Raw genomic sequence first — 17029 nt, 5'->3', positions numbered from 1 at the left:
GCCTCAGCCTCCCGAGTAGCTGGAATTACAGGCACGTGCCACCACCTCCAATTAATTTTTATATTTTTAGGAGAGACAGTGTTTCACCATGTCGGCCAGGATGGTCCCAATCTCTTGGCTTCGTGATCCGCCCACCTCGGCCTCCCAAAGTGCTTGGATTACAGGCGTGAGCCACATTGCCTAGCCTTGTTTAAGTTTTGAACTCTACTAGCATCGTATCTCATAGGCCTAGGGTTCCAGGAAAACACTTCGGGAAACAATGGGGCACATGACTAAAACAAATACACAAATGACTCTAGGACAGATTGAGTGAAGTTTGGTATGTAATAAGAGCTGAGTAGAAACAGCAAATATCCTAGTTAGTAAGATTCTGGAAAGGTGTTGGGGGAGACCTGGTTTGAGATGGGCCTTAACGGATGGATCAAATGTTGTGCTATTGATACCCAGGCATGAGAATGCCTTGTAGCAAGGCTAACCCAGAATGGGAGAGGCACGAGGCCAAGAGTGTGGAACAGTGGGTTGGCTCCATCAGACTAACTCATAAAATACTTGCAGTCGATATGGGGGAGATAAAGTCTGAGAGAGAGAGTGAGCCATGGTGTGTAACAGCGTGAAACCCACAGCAGAGTCATTGAAGAAGAGCTGATCAGAACTTCAGGAAGAAAATTCTGACAAAATAGAAAGACTAGATTGCACTGGGGAAAATTAAGAAGTGAAGAAACCAAGCAAAGATTATCTTAACCTCAGCAAGAAGTCATCTGTCCTGAACCAAAGTGGTGACAGCTACGTAATGGGGGCTGAAACATTTCAGAGAGAAATATTTTAGAGATAAAATCTTCAGTGATTTGAAGTCTTGTGTACGTTTTATCGTACTGATAACATCTTCTTATAGTTGTAAGTGGTCAAGTTGTACTTACCAAGTTTAGGAGGTTGAACCCAACATATGTTATTCTCTGCCAGCGTGATGTCAACTAAGGGAATCTGATCAAGTTACTCATGGATAGGTATTTAAATTCTTACAATAGAAGACTTCACTGAAAGAGCCAGTGACACTGTCTGATCAGATGATGGCAGACTCCTCTGATCCCCAAAAGGTGATTTATAGGTAAAATTGACCAGAAGGTAGAGCTGAAATTCAATACGCATTTCTCTTTCTTAACACCTTAGGCTGTTCGGACCTGTGAGGAGCACCGAAACATCGGTCACTTAGAATTCAAGGTTCTACAACACTGAAACCATATTTAAAACTGCTCCCCACACCGTACACAAACAGGCCGTTAGAACAATGCAAGCCCCGGGTCTCTGCTCCCTTACAGACTAATTGGACAAGGTACAGCATGTGGTGTGTGAGTGCCATTGTTCAGAGGGGCAGCAGGCTCTCTCAGGTCTCCTGACCCGGACTGCACAGCCCAGAGGTTGTCACCCACTGCTGCCTCTGCTGAGTACGCATGAACAGAGAGGCCTCATACTTCATCCACCAGATGGAAACCTTGCGGCCCCATACTGTGGGTGGCAGATGTTTTCCTGCTTAATTGTTGAAGATTAAGATTTGCAAACCAAAAAGTAAAAATACTTCCCCCAGGCAATTATGGCCAATCAAATCACAGACTTTGGGAAGAAAGATGATGACTACTACAGCAATTCCTCACTTAACTTTGTCGATAAGTTCTCAGAAACTACAACTTTAGGCAAAACACCATCTAACAAAACCAATTTTACTGTAGGCCAATTGATATAAACAAGAGCAAAGTTCCTATGGCATATTTCTAGTCACGAAAACGTCACCGAACTTCTAAATAAAGACCCAAAACACTTCTAATAGTAAACATTGAAATACATGTGATGTATGCATTTCAGAAAGATTAGTACAAACAAGTAAGATACGTATTTACCCACCTTTTGGTGAATCAGTGAGTGTCAGCAGTCATAGTGGTGGTGAGTTAAATCCAGGAATAAATAAATGTTTGCAAAGGGGAAATTGTCAGAGAACCTCCTACCATCACGCAGTTCAAAAATGATCAGAAACATGGTGGGCTCACTGAGCACTTTCATACGGCATCGTTTTATTGTCATGTATTTGTATTACTATCATAGACTTTATAAATGTTTATTGTATAATCATTGTATTCATTCATTCATTCATTTCCCAACCCACCTAGTCCAGTCCATCCAGTCCAAGGCACCAGGTGGGAGCCAGCCCCAGACAGAATGTTGTCCCATGGCAGGGTGTGCACTTACACACACACACACACACGCTGAGACCAGGTAGACACACCAGTGCGGCTATCAGGCACATCTCTGGGATTTGAGAGGAAGTCGAAGTACCCAGAGAAAACCCTTGCAGACATGGGGAGAATGTGCCAACTCCACACGGGATGGATTTCAACACTGTGACAAAATGATATTGAAAGAAGCGATGTTATTCTAGGATGTGCTGTACGTCCTCCCTCTCCTTGTAAGGAAATTGCACTCCCCTGAATTCATTTGGCCACATGTGGATTTGAGTTTCCTTCAGTGTCCATCTTCTTTCCATGTGTCTATTCCAGGAGCTGTGGTGTCAGCCAGAACAGGGAGACTAGGCACTTCTGTCCTCAGGAAACTCATTTATTCAAATATGTGTGTGTGTGTGTGTGTGTGGTGTGTGTGTGTGTGTATATAGTAGCTGGGTGTGGTGGCTCACGCCTATAATCCCAGCTCTTTGGGAGGCCAAGGCAGGTGGATCACTTGAGGTCAGGATTTCAAGACCATCCTGGCCAACATGGTGAGACTCTGTCTCTACTAAAAATACAAAAATTACCTGGGTGTGATGGTGTGCACCTGTAGTCCCAGCTACTCGGGAGTCTGAGGCAGGCGAATTGCTTGAACCTGGGAGGCGGATGTTGCAGTGAGCTGAGATCATGCCACTGCACTCTAGCCTGGGTGACAGAGCAAGACTCCGTCTCAAAAAATAAAAAACTAAATAAATACAAAATAATAAAAATTATCGTTTTAATGTCCCAATGCAAAGCACTATGCTAGATGCAATGAGAGGTAAAAGTGGAGAGGCAAGTGTTAGAAAGATCGCTTCTAAATGAGAGAAACCAAGGAAGTGATCTTTGAGCTGTGCTTAAAGACTAGGAAGAATTTTAATAGGCAAAGATGAAAAGAGAAGGAGAGAAATAACAGAGGAAAATAGTAGGCAAGCAATTTAAAGTCATATTTGGGGTTCCGTATAGTAAGCCAGATTGAAGGCTTCATGTGAGTAATTATATACAGTTAATGCCTGAATTATGTGAATAGATGGATCTTGGATTATTTGCATGACTGATAAAACAGCAATAAACCTATTTATATTTTATGGAAAATTGGTACCATTTAAAAGGGCTTCAAAGAATTAACTTGGTTGCAGAACAATGCACAAAATCAAATTAGAATTTAAAACACAATCACATATACACACAAATTGTAATTGTCCTATAAAAGGAAAGAATTGATTTATCAGCAATTGTTTCTAATTAGACAAGTCCACTTCGCTGTCTGGCTACCCAGCTGGCAAACATAACAATCTTTACACATGTACACTTTGCAAAAATGAACTACAGTTCATTTTAAATCTCCCAGTTTGTTTTGGAAGCATATACACACACCCTTCTGGATATAATGAGATACATTCTGAATGATAAATATCAGTTGATTAATGTATGCAGAGCTTCAGTTTAATAACTGTTTCACAAAAAATTATTTGACTATTGTTAAATCTTAATAAATGTTTTAAATAATAAATTGGCCTGTATTAACGGCTAGCTATTAGCTCTCCTACTTGTTATTATCTATTAACGTAACTCTTTCGATTTAATAAGGTATTTATCATTGTTTATTTTCACAGTTGTTGCTTAGAACTAGTAATGCATTTTCTTTCCTACAGATTCTCAGAGCTCTTTTCTAATATTAACCATGACTTCTCTCTTTTTCTAAACCTCTGATGACCTCCACCCAAACACAGCTGCACAACTGGGCTTCTTCAAGGAATACTTACTCAAATAAAGAATCTGCTTGCAGAACTCTGCCCAGACTCTCTTTCTAGGCCATGGCTTTGACTTGGTTTCTATTTCAATGACGCTTCAGAACGGGCTGCAACCAGTGACTCCTTGGGAGTGAGGGGCACCTGGCAGAGGGACTTCTTGCATGGACTAACCATAGATGTGAATTCCTCTCCCCAGTCCTGTTATAGTAACCAGGAGATTGAAGGGTACACCTAATGAGAAAGCGTCTGAGGCATCTGGGCACAGAAGTGGTCAACAGCACACATGTCCCATGGTGCCAGGCTGCAGCCCCCTGCTGGCACACCTTTCCCACCTGAACCCTCAGAACAGGTCCTGGCTCCTGTAAGAGCCTCCAGTGAGAATTCAATAATTGTCTCCGTGGAAAGTACAAGTTCCCCCCAGTGCAGCGTGATAAATCATGGATAATAATAGCTCTTTCCAAAATAATCCTTAGGCAGAAGCAAAATCCAACTGAGAAGTTGTTCAGAGTCAAAACGAGGGACCTAGATCTGTCGTTTATTTAGCTCTATAAATACATTGAGTGTTTCCTTTGTCACCGCTGTTGACATAATGTATTATTATTACTATTCAGCTATTATTCCCTTAATGCCTATATTTTTGTCTCTCTGTTTCCTGCTAGGCCTTCATTCAATGGGTTGACCGTCCACTTTTAACCCTCAGTCTTCTACTGACCAGATTTCAGTTCTAAGCCTCTCCACTTTTACCACCAAGAGTCAGTACCATACTTTCGGGAGATTTCTAGAAACAACATTCTAGTGTGAGTGGAACAGATCCAAGATTCTAAATTTTGCTGATTTTCTCTCCATGGTGGCAGGAATATCTAGAGATAGATTTCTTTTTCCCCAGGCATAATCCCCATAATATTTGTTCTGTCATTTTCACAGTGTAAGAACAAATGGAACTTTTTATGTCTATACACGGGGACCCTCAGAATGACTCCCAACACTGTTCGAAGTGGAACTTGTCATCTTGAATTGCCTGGGACTGGTTATAGTGTGATTCAGTTGGCAGAGATATGAAAGTTTTTCCAAAAGAGGAAGTAGACAGTGATTCATTATCCTGTTCACATTCATGATCCTTGGTGGATGCCTTAGCACTCGCTGGGAGACCTGGCAGCCCATCCTGGGCCCCTGCGTCCTCTACATTGCTGCACATAAAATCCCACCTATTATCTCAAGTATAGCTACCCATTGCTGAGTAGGTAAAGTCCCAGCATTGAGTACTTAAAGCTTTAAACCTAGGTTTCCAAGACCCCAGGTTATTACCTCACCCACAAGTTCATGCCTTTCTTCTTTTCGATTTATGGAGAAAGCCCAAATCATAATTCTATTTTAAAAGATCATAAGGCAGATTGTTTCGTTTTCCTTCTTTAGAGTGCAATTATTCCTAATTCCACAATTACTTTGCAAAGTGACAGTGTAATGATTAAGAGCACTCTCTTTTAGCAAATTTTTCTTATCACCAAACTCCATAAAAATTTAACTTCCTCCAAAAATTATGATGTTGTTGGGTAGTTTTTATTAGACAATTTTGGGACTTGAAAATTCTTTTTGACTGGTTTTCCTATACTCCAGCACATGTATAATTATAACTAATTGCTTCTCCACACATTCCCCTTTTCTGTGGAAGGAAAGAAATAGTTTTGGGAAAAATAAGAACAGTGGGAAAAGCAGGGAGGGGCCCTTTTTTTGTTAATTGTACGGGGCTGACTGCATGTCTAGTGTACAGTCAGCATTTCAATCAGCACATCTTTTCAACTTGTGGCTCTGAACAGCTGGAATGTGCTATGAAACATAGGCCAGGATAAAGGCCATAGTATTGTATAGCTTCAAAACCAGCAATCAATCAATCACATGTGCTCGTGCACGCACACACACACTGGGAGGTGGAACTGAACTATCTCAGGGGCTGTCATTATGCTGAATGATACGTGCTTTACAAGCATGTGAGTTGGCAAACCTATGCTCTTGACCTTCTTCAAATGCCAAATCAGGTCTGAAATCCAAGTCAGAAAAAATCTGGAAAAACAAGTGGCCTGATCGATCAATCAGGTATGTGTCTCCCAGTGACCCCATCATTGATCGCACACACTCATGGTTTGGAAAATCAGGCTGCGAGGTTTCAGTGCCTCACCCAAATGTGGCCTGTGTTTGAACATAAGAGATAAGGTTCAGGCCTCAAGACGTATCTCCAGAGAGTGCATGGCTGTCAGAGGAGTAGACTTGCCTGGCCGTTAGCTTCCTCCCATTACCACAGTTGAATCAGCCTCTGTTTTGGGGGCAGTTGTTGCAGGTTAAGAACAGAGCTATCCCTGCTTAGCCAATTATAGTGGAAGGCTTACAGAAAAACATATAGCCCGGCATTTGATGGTGACCAGAGAGATGAATAATTCCTTGTACTTGGGTCTCTTAATTATCTGAGATACAATGAACTCTGGTTAACCTTCTCTTCATTATTTCTGACCCCTACTTTCCAACTTTGGACAATAAAATTGGGAACTAAAAACTGAAGGAAGGGCACGGAGCACATTCTCACACAATTTCCAGGAGAAAGTGCCAGGGAGTTTGTGAAACTTCCAGGTTAGCAAGCCTGAGAGGCAGGCATAAGCCTCCTGCCATGCGTGTGTGTGTGTGTGTGTACGTGTGTATGTGTGTGTGTGCGTGTGTTAACTGCGCTGAGTTCTTCCTAGACATTAGCTCATGCAGCCTCCCAGTCCCCGGCGAGGCAGGTAAAAAGCTCTGATGCCTATTTCACGTGCATCGAATGTCAACAACGGAAGTGTATCCATGCAAACCTCAGAGAAAGTCACAGAACTGAAGGAATCGTTTTCCTTGATACTCTAAGATCTCACTGGCAAATATGGATTAAATTCCAACTCTGTGCATCACATTGTTCTGAGTGAAAATGACATACTGGGAAAATGGGAGATACAGTTTTTCTTCTTGAGGATCTAACACTCTTGGGTGGGGAAATAAAGCAATATACATATGTAAAGCAATTAGAGAAGACAATAGGACAGCATAACCCACTGCCACACCTCAATAGAAGACTGTTGTGATCCTTTTTTGTTAATGCCACAAACACATTTGACAGGCATGGGCTTCTTTAAAGGACCTGCTGCCATGACTTCTATGACAGCAAGACTTCCGCGGTTTTCTTTTGGAGCCTGTGGAACTGCTCTCCACACCTGATCTCTGTTGGAGTCCTCCAGCCCAAATACCACAAGGACAAACATATGTCCTAGAAATGGTTGGTGACCCCGCAGAGACGCAGTTGGCACCCTGAGATGTTCCCGAGTGGGCAGCTGATGGCCTCCAGTTGGGAGGGCGCATTTCTTCCCGTGAACTTGCTTGCCTCGGTTCTTCCATTAATGAGTCCATGGGTCAAACGAGGGGCGAAGATGAAGCGCGACTCCCCCCAGCTCTCGGCCTCCCGCCTTAGGGTTGCGGAGGGGAGCCCACAGGGCCCAGCTGGGCGGGAAGAGGCGTTCCCCCCTGTCTCTCTGTCAAAAAATAAAATAATAATAATAATAATGTTGATGATGAAAAATCCATTATGGCTTGAGGGCGAAAATAACATTTTCATTCTAACATCCATGTGAGGCGTCAAGGCATCTTCTGATAGAAAATGATGAACTTGCACATCAGGAAGTGCAAAGACTATTTAATCAAAGCCTTAAAGAAGATCAAACCTCATCATAAGATGTTAAATATATATATACTGAAAGCAGATAAGAAGAGTTTTGGACTGTGTGACCTGAATCTGAAAATCGGAAAAGAGCCTTTTAGGTTCTTCCACTACAAGGAAAATATGTCATTTTTTTTTTTCTCGCTCAGCAATCCAATTTACTCACTGCAGTAGGTACAAGATAGGACTTAAGCAGTATGGCCAGTCGGATAGCCTGGAGAACCAGAGTGCTCTCATATGTCCCTTGTTCTCCACACAGTTTGTTATTGACTGTCCCTGTTTTCTTATTTTGATTCATGTTATACATGACTTTTAAATGAGAAAGAGACAATGGGGAAATCCCACAATATGTGAATGAATAGGTGTCATGGAAAGAATAAACAAGGTCTAAGAAGGATATGGGGATCCCTCGTTCTGGCTCCTCAAGTGGCTCCAGGGTTCAGGTCTTTGCTCTTAAGACCAGGCCAGGTTCAGTTTCACAGAAGGTAGCTAGAGGGATGCAGGAGCACATAGAAAGCCTGTAGAGAAATCAGGAGGGCAACAACACAATGAGGGCAAGGACAAGGACTCAGGGTGGACCACAGTTTTAACGCCAGGGATGTTTGCATTTGTTACTGTCATTAATATGTTAGTGTGATGGCAGGTCATCAATACCATTGCTGGATACTGTGGGTATTGTACAGTGGGGAAATATTAATGCCAATAGCTATCATTGAGCACTTACTATACACCAAGGATGTGCTATACACTTTTGTAGGTTACATATAATTCTCTCAACAATCCCTCAAAATAGGCATTGTTTAAACCCATTTTGCCCGAAGTGTCAGAAAAGTGAAGTAACTTGATTGAAGTCATATGGTTAGAAAGAGCAAGACCTGGAATTCACCTCAAACAAGCGTAATTACAGAGGTTTTCTTCTTCTTTCTTTCTTTCTTTTTTTTTTTTTTGAGACGGAGTCTAGCTCTGTCACCCAAGTTGGAGTGCAGTGGTGCAATCTTGGCTCACTGCAACCTCCACCTCCCGGGTTCAAGCAATTCTCCTGCCTCAGCCTCCCAAGTAGCTGAGATTACAGGCTCCTGCCACCGTGCCTGGCTAATTTTTGTATTTTTAGTAGAGACAAGGGTTTTACTGTGTTGGCCAAGGTGGTCTTGAATTTCTGACCTCGTGATCTGCCCGCCTCAGCCTCCCAAAGTGCTGGGATTACAAGCATGAGCCACTGCACCTGGCTTTACTTTTTTACTTACTAAATAATTCCCACTATTATTTTCAAATACAAGCCAAAAAAAAAAAAAATCTAGAAATAGCCAAAGAAATCTACAAATTGTGCAGAAAATTAGTTGTGTTTTCCTGTTTACAGTCTACAGGTAATACTTGGTGTAATACTCAGGCCCTAGTGGCTGCCATCCCTCATCACAAATAACTTATTATCAAATCCATCCCAGAAAAGCCAATGTGAGTAACGGGCAGGGTTTGGCACATTCCGGCTCCCACGGCACTTCCTCATAGAGAAGAGGAAGGGTCAACTAGTAAGTAGGCTACAAGCTGTGGCAGCAACCCCATCCCTCCTGGCGTACCTCAAGCTTGTTATTCTTTTGTAATGTCTTTTTCCTGCAACATGTTGCCAGATGACTGTTTTTCCGCTGTGTGCTCTCCAGGCTCCCTTGATGAAGGCAGCTGCTGTTGTTCAATCAGATTTTACCTGTAAAAAAAAATCATGGGGTAATTTCCTAGGCCTCTCATATCCTGCTAGGAATGGCTCTATATATGGTTTAATGGATAGGCAAGCACATACAATCCAAGGAGGTATCAGTGCATATAAGGAATACATATATATACACACACACGTACATATATACATATATGATACCCATATATGATATGTATTAATAGAACTCATTATTATAGCATAAAAATGTAAAGATGTGCTAAGGAGATGGAAAATATGGAGGAATGGTAGCCATTCAAAATTATTTGAAGAAGTTTTACTGGTGGAGGAAAATGAGTTATATGCAGATTTTGAAAGGAGGAGAGAAAAGATAAAATGCACATTCTCACCATGAGAAGTAATCATCAAGTAGTAGTGAATCAGGCTGACTATAGAACATGAGTTCTGATATGTTTACAATTTATCTGAGGACAGTAAATAATCCATGCTTCAAAAAAGAGAACAGAAGTAAAGCAAACAATATAAAACATCCCATAAAATGCACTGCTAAGTTTTGTGTTCTACACGAACTTTTTCTTTCCTACCACCTCCCAGGGGAAAGCACTCCTCTACTGAGGAAGGAAAGAGACCCAGGACAAATGCTGGGCGTCTGCCCTTCTTTGGCTTCCTTATCTGGCTTCTTAGCCCAGGTCAGACCCAGGAGATCCCTACAGGAGATACGCACAGGGCACATCTTTCTAACCTAACACTTCTTTGGAAGTTATCAATGTACTGACTCCCACCTGGAAAAGGGTGAAAGATGAAAGTAAGAAATGTTGTAATATCTGCCTATGCTTCTCTCACTCTCCTGCTCCAACCTGTCACCTCTGACGAAGGGAGTGAAAACAGGTAGTGACAGCCTTTGGAAGGGGAGATGGATGCTGACTGGGCTCTGCATTCTGTGAGCAGTGCTGTTTGTCCCTGATGCCTGGGCTCCGGGGAGGATAGGGACCACTGCAACTTTGGGATAGCTCTTCTCACTCTCCTTGGAAACAACTCCTTTTTTATGATCAGCAGATATACCTGAGGGCTCACAGAGCTTTAAAACTTTCATCAAGAAGCCTCCCACTACTTGCGGGAAGTTGCCTTTAATCTTCTCATATCACACAAGCATAATCAGACAAACTCAGAGATTATGGATCCAAATCCTATGGAAAGCCATTAGCACACTGGTGACCAGAATGGGGAGCTCTGGATACCAGCATATTTAGACATATTTCTTATCTTCCTAGGGCTTCTTACTACTTCCTCATCTCTGTAGCTAGATTTGGCTTGGGGAGAGAAGGCCACCCAGGTTTTCTGAGTACCTCTCTTTATTAAATCCTTCCATATTTGTGATCTCACTTAATCCTTACAGCAAGCCTTCAGGGTAGATAATATTATAATCAGCCTTACTTTATCAAGGAAGAAACTACCGTGCCTAAAATCAAACGGCCAATAGGGGTTTGAGTCAAGGGCACATCAGTGTGATCCATGCCCCAGACCCCTTCCACCACAGCATGCTGTGAAGACAAAAACTGATGCCAGAAGAGAGTTGGCCAAAAGAAAGGCATTGCAGATGTCAGGCAAAGCGCTTTGGAAAAGGGATGTCTGGGTAAGTGGGAGTTTGATGAATCAAGCATTCAGCACAGGTCAATTCATGATTGTGGAGGCAGAACTGGCCCCTGAGCTGAGGGTGTGGCAAGAGTAGAGTGCCCGGCTCCAGCAGGGTCCTAGGAACATTCTGGTGCCCTGTTGAATCACACTGATCCTTCTCTAGCCCAGGGCTCAGGTCTTTGTGCCTTCAGCAAGACAATGAAGCAGGAAGGCTTGACCTTGATACATCCTTCCACCCGACACACTATCGTCTCTTTCCCTCTGTTTTCCCCTCCCGTGATTGTTTTAAAGATGCATCCCCAGAAAATTATTCACCTGTGTGATTTTCATCAATGTTTTATTTTGTTAGGCGTACTTAGTCGTTGTTTCTGCTCTTCTCCTAACCTTGGATCTTTTTGGCATCCTTCTCATCATTGCCCCTTTTGCTTTCTGAAATATCCCCCAACTTCTTGCTCTAATTTCCTATTTTTCTCTTCTGAAATACGAAGGAGAACAAAAGAATGGGAGCCATCCTTTGCATCTCCCTGAATGATTCATTATTTGATTTTTTTTTCATTACATTCTTTGAATGAGCTTCATAAGATCTATGGTAACTAGATATCCCATTTGTGTCAACTCTTCTTTGATTTGTTGGCACTGTCTAAATAAGCATTTCAGAGCATCTTCCCTCCCCTGTTTTTGTTTCACAGACCTGGTGGTTGGGTTTCCAGCTAAAGGGAGAAGAAAAGAAAGAAGAGGTTTGCAGAAAGGTCAGACAGGCAGAGAGCAAGCCGTTGTCCAGTCCGCAGGTTACTCAGGCCTTTGTTTTGTTTTTGGTTTTGTTTGAGGGGAGGGAGGAATTGGAAAACAACTCACTGTTTTTGTGTACACACACACTTGCACACCCACACGCATTTCAGACTGAGAATATCAGTGTTGGGTAGGCACAAAGTCATGTAGACCAGACCATTCATTTCAGTGATGCAGAAACTAAGACCCAGAGAAGCAAAGTAGCTTGTTAAGACCATAAAACCAACCAATGGGTAAACTGGAACTAGAATCCGAGCATCCTGAGCCCCCACCTTTCGGAATTTTTTCTACTGACCTGTCTAAAGATGGAGCTCTGAATCTTTCTGACTTCCCTTTTAGTGATCATTTTTGGCTCTATTATCCATGAACTTATCTGAAGTCTTCTTGAAGCTATTTCTGTTTTCAGTGTCGTGCTCCCAAGCAAGGCTCTGAAACCACTGAGATGGAGGAAGATAAGAATGTGAAGGGGTTTATTTTTGTGCATTCTCAGATCGCTGACCTCTTTCCTCCTGAGGGAGTCAGGGGCCTTACAACTTAGGAGAGAGATCTAAAGGCGAAGGACTTTGTTTTGGGAGGGGCTTCAGGGCAGGCCCTTTGTTAGCATTTCCCAGAAAATGAACTATCTTCCTCCCACAGGTAGCATTTGGCAGCAGACACGCATCTAAAAGGGACTCTAATCTGACTCTGATCTTGGACGCCTGTCCAGTTCTCACATCGTAACCCTCAGTGAGCTTTGTGTAGAAGAGGCAAGTCAACAGATGTTTCAGCCAGAGCCTAGCTTGCTTCCCGATTCTCATTTCCTCATTACTTCCTGGCAGACTTGGGGCCAAACTACCCAACTAGCCCCTAAATATTGTGGGAACAGACAGTAGAAACCAGTCAGTTCCTTCTCCAGGACAAGATCATGAAAGAGTCAGGAACACAGCCCCAAGGGACCGGATTCTCAGGCCACCAGAGCAAGCTCTGGCTTTGTTCTGGGAGAGGTTGTCTTTGCCTTAGTCAGCTGCTCAGAACGGAGAGATTTTCAAATGTCTCTTGAAAATCAAAAGTTGGGAAAGGTCTTCTTTTTAATGATCTAGGCCCCCTCCTGTTAATTTCCCAGCAATGTGGCCTTTCATCTTTCCTCGAGTTCAATATAAAAGGGTCCGGATCTGGTGGAGAAATAATAGGAGGAAGGAGATAACCGCAGGACTTGGGGCTGGATTTTTTCCATTTAAACTAGGAAGATACTAACGGCTTGGAAGATTTGCATAATTAAAGGAGCCTATCGATGCAAAAACTGGGGTGATTGGGGATGAGAAAGACCACCTAAGGGGTGTGGGGGAGGGGGGACAGAAAGAGAAGAGTGCTACAGTGAAAAGAAATGACAGTTGGTGCCAAGGGGAAATGAACCAAACTGTTCTCTTTCTTCTTAAAGAAAATTATCATTTCAACTTTGCTCAGTCTTCTCTGTGACCACTTAGAGGAAGGAAGGCTCCCAATCTGCATTTAAATGGAATGATTTCAGGGAGCACCAAACAGAGAGTAGGCTTTTCACCCCTCCCCCTTCAGGAGAAGGCCATGAATGCATTAAAATTGACAGCTGTTCTTTGCAAATGCAAAAGGCTACACTCACCCATTTCCAGTGGCCCTCACAGGCCACAGGCTTCTGTGATTTGGTTTTAGGGATGGAGAAGGTCCTTTGCTCAAAGGAAGGTATCAAATGCTGTCTGGAACTCTACCATTCTATGTAATTGAACTTCTTCCAGGTCACTTTGATCTGTTTTTAAAATACTGATGTCCCAGGAGAAGAGGCAAAGCTCTCAGCTGTTATCAGTCCTCTACATCGAAGTGTGATTGGGAGCTTTGAGAAGAGGTTTTCATTTCTTTAACAAATACTATAAAAGCAGCAGCTGCCAGGCAGGCATCGTGCTTGGTTCTGGGGAGGCCAGAACAAGGAGAAGTCCTGGCCTAAAGAAGTTCCCAGTCAGTGGGTTTTGCTGCTCAGGGAAAGGGAAGGGGCGCCAAGTGGAGAAACAGAAAATTTGAGCTCTACGGAAGGATGGAAGGAGCAAAAACAGGAAGCAGAAGAGCACCAAAGATAGGCTCTTTTTTGTTCTTTTTTTTTGAGACAAGATCTTGCTATGTTGCCCAGGCCTGTCTCAAAGTTCTGGGTTCAAGCAATCCTCCCGCCTTGGCCTCCCCAAAGTGCTGAGATTAAAGGCATAAGCCACTGCACCTAGCTGGAAGATACACTTCTATGACATTTCTATGCTTTTCCATTTGTGTCGCAAGCTGGTCCCATTTCTGACAAATGGCTCCCTGTTTGACTTCCGAGGATATAAAGCACCTCTGTCCTTATTGTCTTAATTTAATTTAATGTAACTTAATTTAGGAGAGCTAAGTAATTAAACATGAGGCCAAAGTACATAAAAAAGCGGCAGCCCTTTATTGCAAATATGCACACACTCTCGGGTGAGGTTCCCTAGTCCACGAATGCGGGGGCGGAAGAAGTCCCGTCAGTTCTTGCCCGCAGGGGACTTTTATGCATTGGTACTGGAAGGGGGAGGGCAGTGGGCGGGATAAGGGCGTGATAGGGGCATCTCCATAGGCATGGCCGGGTAAGTTTCGGTCTCTTCGGATTGACGTCACCTGGCGCATGCTCGGTTGCTCTGCATCTTCCGGGGCGCGGGCTGCATTTTCCGCGCAGGAAAGTTGATGAGGAAGAACCCGGAAACAACAGGTACTGCTCGATATTGTTCACCTCCCTCCATTTTGTCCCTTCTCCCTCACCCAAACACTTATCCCTGCTGTCACTTGAGATAGAGAAAGGCAGAAGGGGAAAGGAACTGTTAACATACACCAGGATTTTTTTCCCCTAAATTTCTTACACTCCCACCCCTCAGGGTTGCTTTGCTGCTAAAAGCAGAGTCCCGTCCTCTTACGAAAATCTCCCCTCCATTTTGCTTGGTCAGCATTAGAAGGACTGAGGACTGTGCCTTTTCATTAAAATTATTTCTATTTCTGACAGGCCCCTAGGTGGGTCACAGGACAGGCGCCTCTGTCCAGGGTTGACTGATGGTCCTCCCGCTGCCCATTCTGCCTTCATAATTACTTCTGGAGCTGCCACACGACAGCCTGCACAGCCTGGGAGCCAGGGCACCCGGTAAACCCTCCAAATGTCTGCTGGAAATGCATAGAAAGGCCTTGAAGGTGAGGGTAAGTGGGGGCTTATGGGGAGAGGCACACGCCTCTCTTTCACAGAGAGGGTCCGTGTGAAAGAACCCTGGGGAGCCTCCCGTTCTGGGCTTCCAGAAGAGATGAATCACGGCCTACAGTGTGTGTGGGAGGAGGGGGCGCCTCAGGTCCTCAACAGTCTGCAAAACTCACCACCACAGCAGCACATCTTAGCTTCTCATGTCACTGCATTGGCCCCATAGGAAAGCTCCTTATTCCATTTCTTCTGAGAGATGTATTCTGAGTTCTGGCTTTGCTGTACAGGACTTAGAAACTTCCAGAGGTGTTAGAGACTCTTCCATGGGAAAAAGCTCCTTGTCAGGGGATGGCAGAGCGTTGACATCAAGAGTCCACTTGGAATGTCCCAGGAAGGTTGTTTTCCTTTCCCCTGACTGTCTAGTGGGGCATTGCAAGAACTGAGGCATTTGCAAGAACTGAGGAGTTGCCAGGTAGATCAGTAGAATTTTGGAAGAGTCAGCCTTATTTTAGAGCAGCCAACATTTTTGGCACCAGGGACCGGTTTTGTGGAAGACAATTTTTCTATGGACTGGTGTGGTGGTGATGGTTGGTGGGGAGGAGTCAATGGTTTCAGGATGATTCAACTGCATTACATTTATTGTGCACTTTATTTCTATCATTGTTACATTGTAACACACAATGAAATAATTATATAACTCATCATAACGTAGAATCAGTGTGAGCTCTGAGCTTGTTTTCCTGCAACTAGGTGGTCCCATCTGGGGTGATGGACACAGTGACAGATCACTGGGGATTACATTCTTATAATGAGCAGGCAACCTAGATCCCTGGCTCGCATGGTTCACAACTGGGCTTGAGCTCCTATGAGAATCTGATGTCTCTGTTGATCTGATAGGAGGCAGAGCTCAGGCAGTAATGCAAGTGATAGGGTCCTGCTGTAAATTCAGATGAAGCTTTACTGCTTGCCCACCTGCCCCTCACCTCCTGCTGTGCAGCCTGGTTCCTAACAGGCCATGGACCAGTACCAGTCCATGGCCCCGAGGGATTGGAGACCCCTGTTTTAGAAGCATCATGGAGCTTCTGAAGCAGCTTTTCTTGGAGAAAGGCATTTTGCAGACGTAATTCCTCTACAAGTCATCTCTATCTTGATACAGGTGCCAGAAACCCATGGCCATGAGCCGACTGTGTTTACTCACTTATTCATCCATCAGTTTGTGTTGAGCAAGTCTGGGCCAACCATGTGGGTCCAGCCGGGGATGCAGAGATAAACAGGATGAAGACCCTGTCCCCTGGAAGTTTACTACCTGAGAGAAGCCATGACATCGCCATCTCCCTCCTGGAGCCGATCTTCAGAGAGCAAGCTCTGGGCGTGGTAGTTCCTGCTTCCCAGATATGATGTCCTGACTCCAAGCAGATCCACGAGGCAAGGACTGGGTGGCCCAGGGTTGCACGGTTTGCCAACACTAAGGTTGGAAGCTGGTTCTCTGCCCAAAGAGCTCTTGCTCTTAGCCATCACTGAACACAGACAGTGAGGCAGGAGTGGGATCAGATGTCCACAGAGGGCTGTGCCCATTCAGAGAAAAGACCTGTCACTCGTCACTTCTGCTGCCACAGTCTCTGTCAGAGGGCTTTGGAGAGCTGTTTCTGGCTGCTCCACCAAAAGCACCTGGCAGCTTTCCTGGGCCAGCTCACAAACGGGGACAAAAAGACACGCCATTTGGATTGGCCCCTGTGTCCAAGAACAGGACATATTTTTCACTCCCTGGCTTCCCAGATACCCCAAGCTGTCTGCCTCCTAAAGGTGAGGTAAACATTTCACCTGGGGGAGTTCTTAGAGAGAACTTAGTCAAGTAATTCACTCCCATCCCCTAGTTCACAGGAAAGGAGATTGAGATTCAGGTGAGCTCACCATGGGCCATAGTCAGAGGCAAGGCAGGACCTCTAGCCCTGGGTCCTGGGCCCCAACCCTCTGATAACCCCCCACCTGGAGCTCACCAGAGAAGTCTTTTTTTTT

Source organism: Trachypithecus francoisi, unplaced genomic scaffold (assembly GCF_009764315.1).
Source record: "Trachypithecus francoisi isolate TF-2019V2 unplaced genomic scaffold, Tfra_2.0 Lachesis_group8, whole genome shotgun sequence".
NCBI lineage: Eukaryota > Metazoa > Chordata > Mammalia > Primates > Cercopithecidae > Trachypithecus > Trachypithecus francoisi.
Note: the sequence above shows the minus strand (reverse complement) of the source record.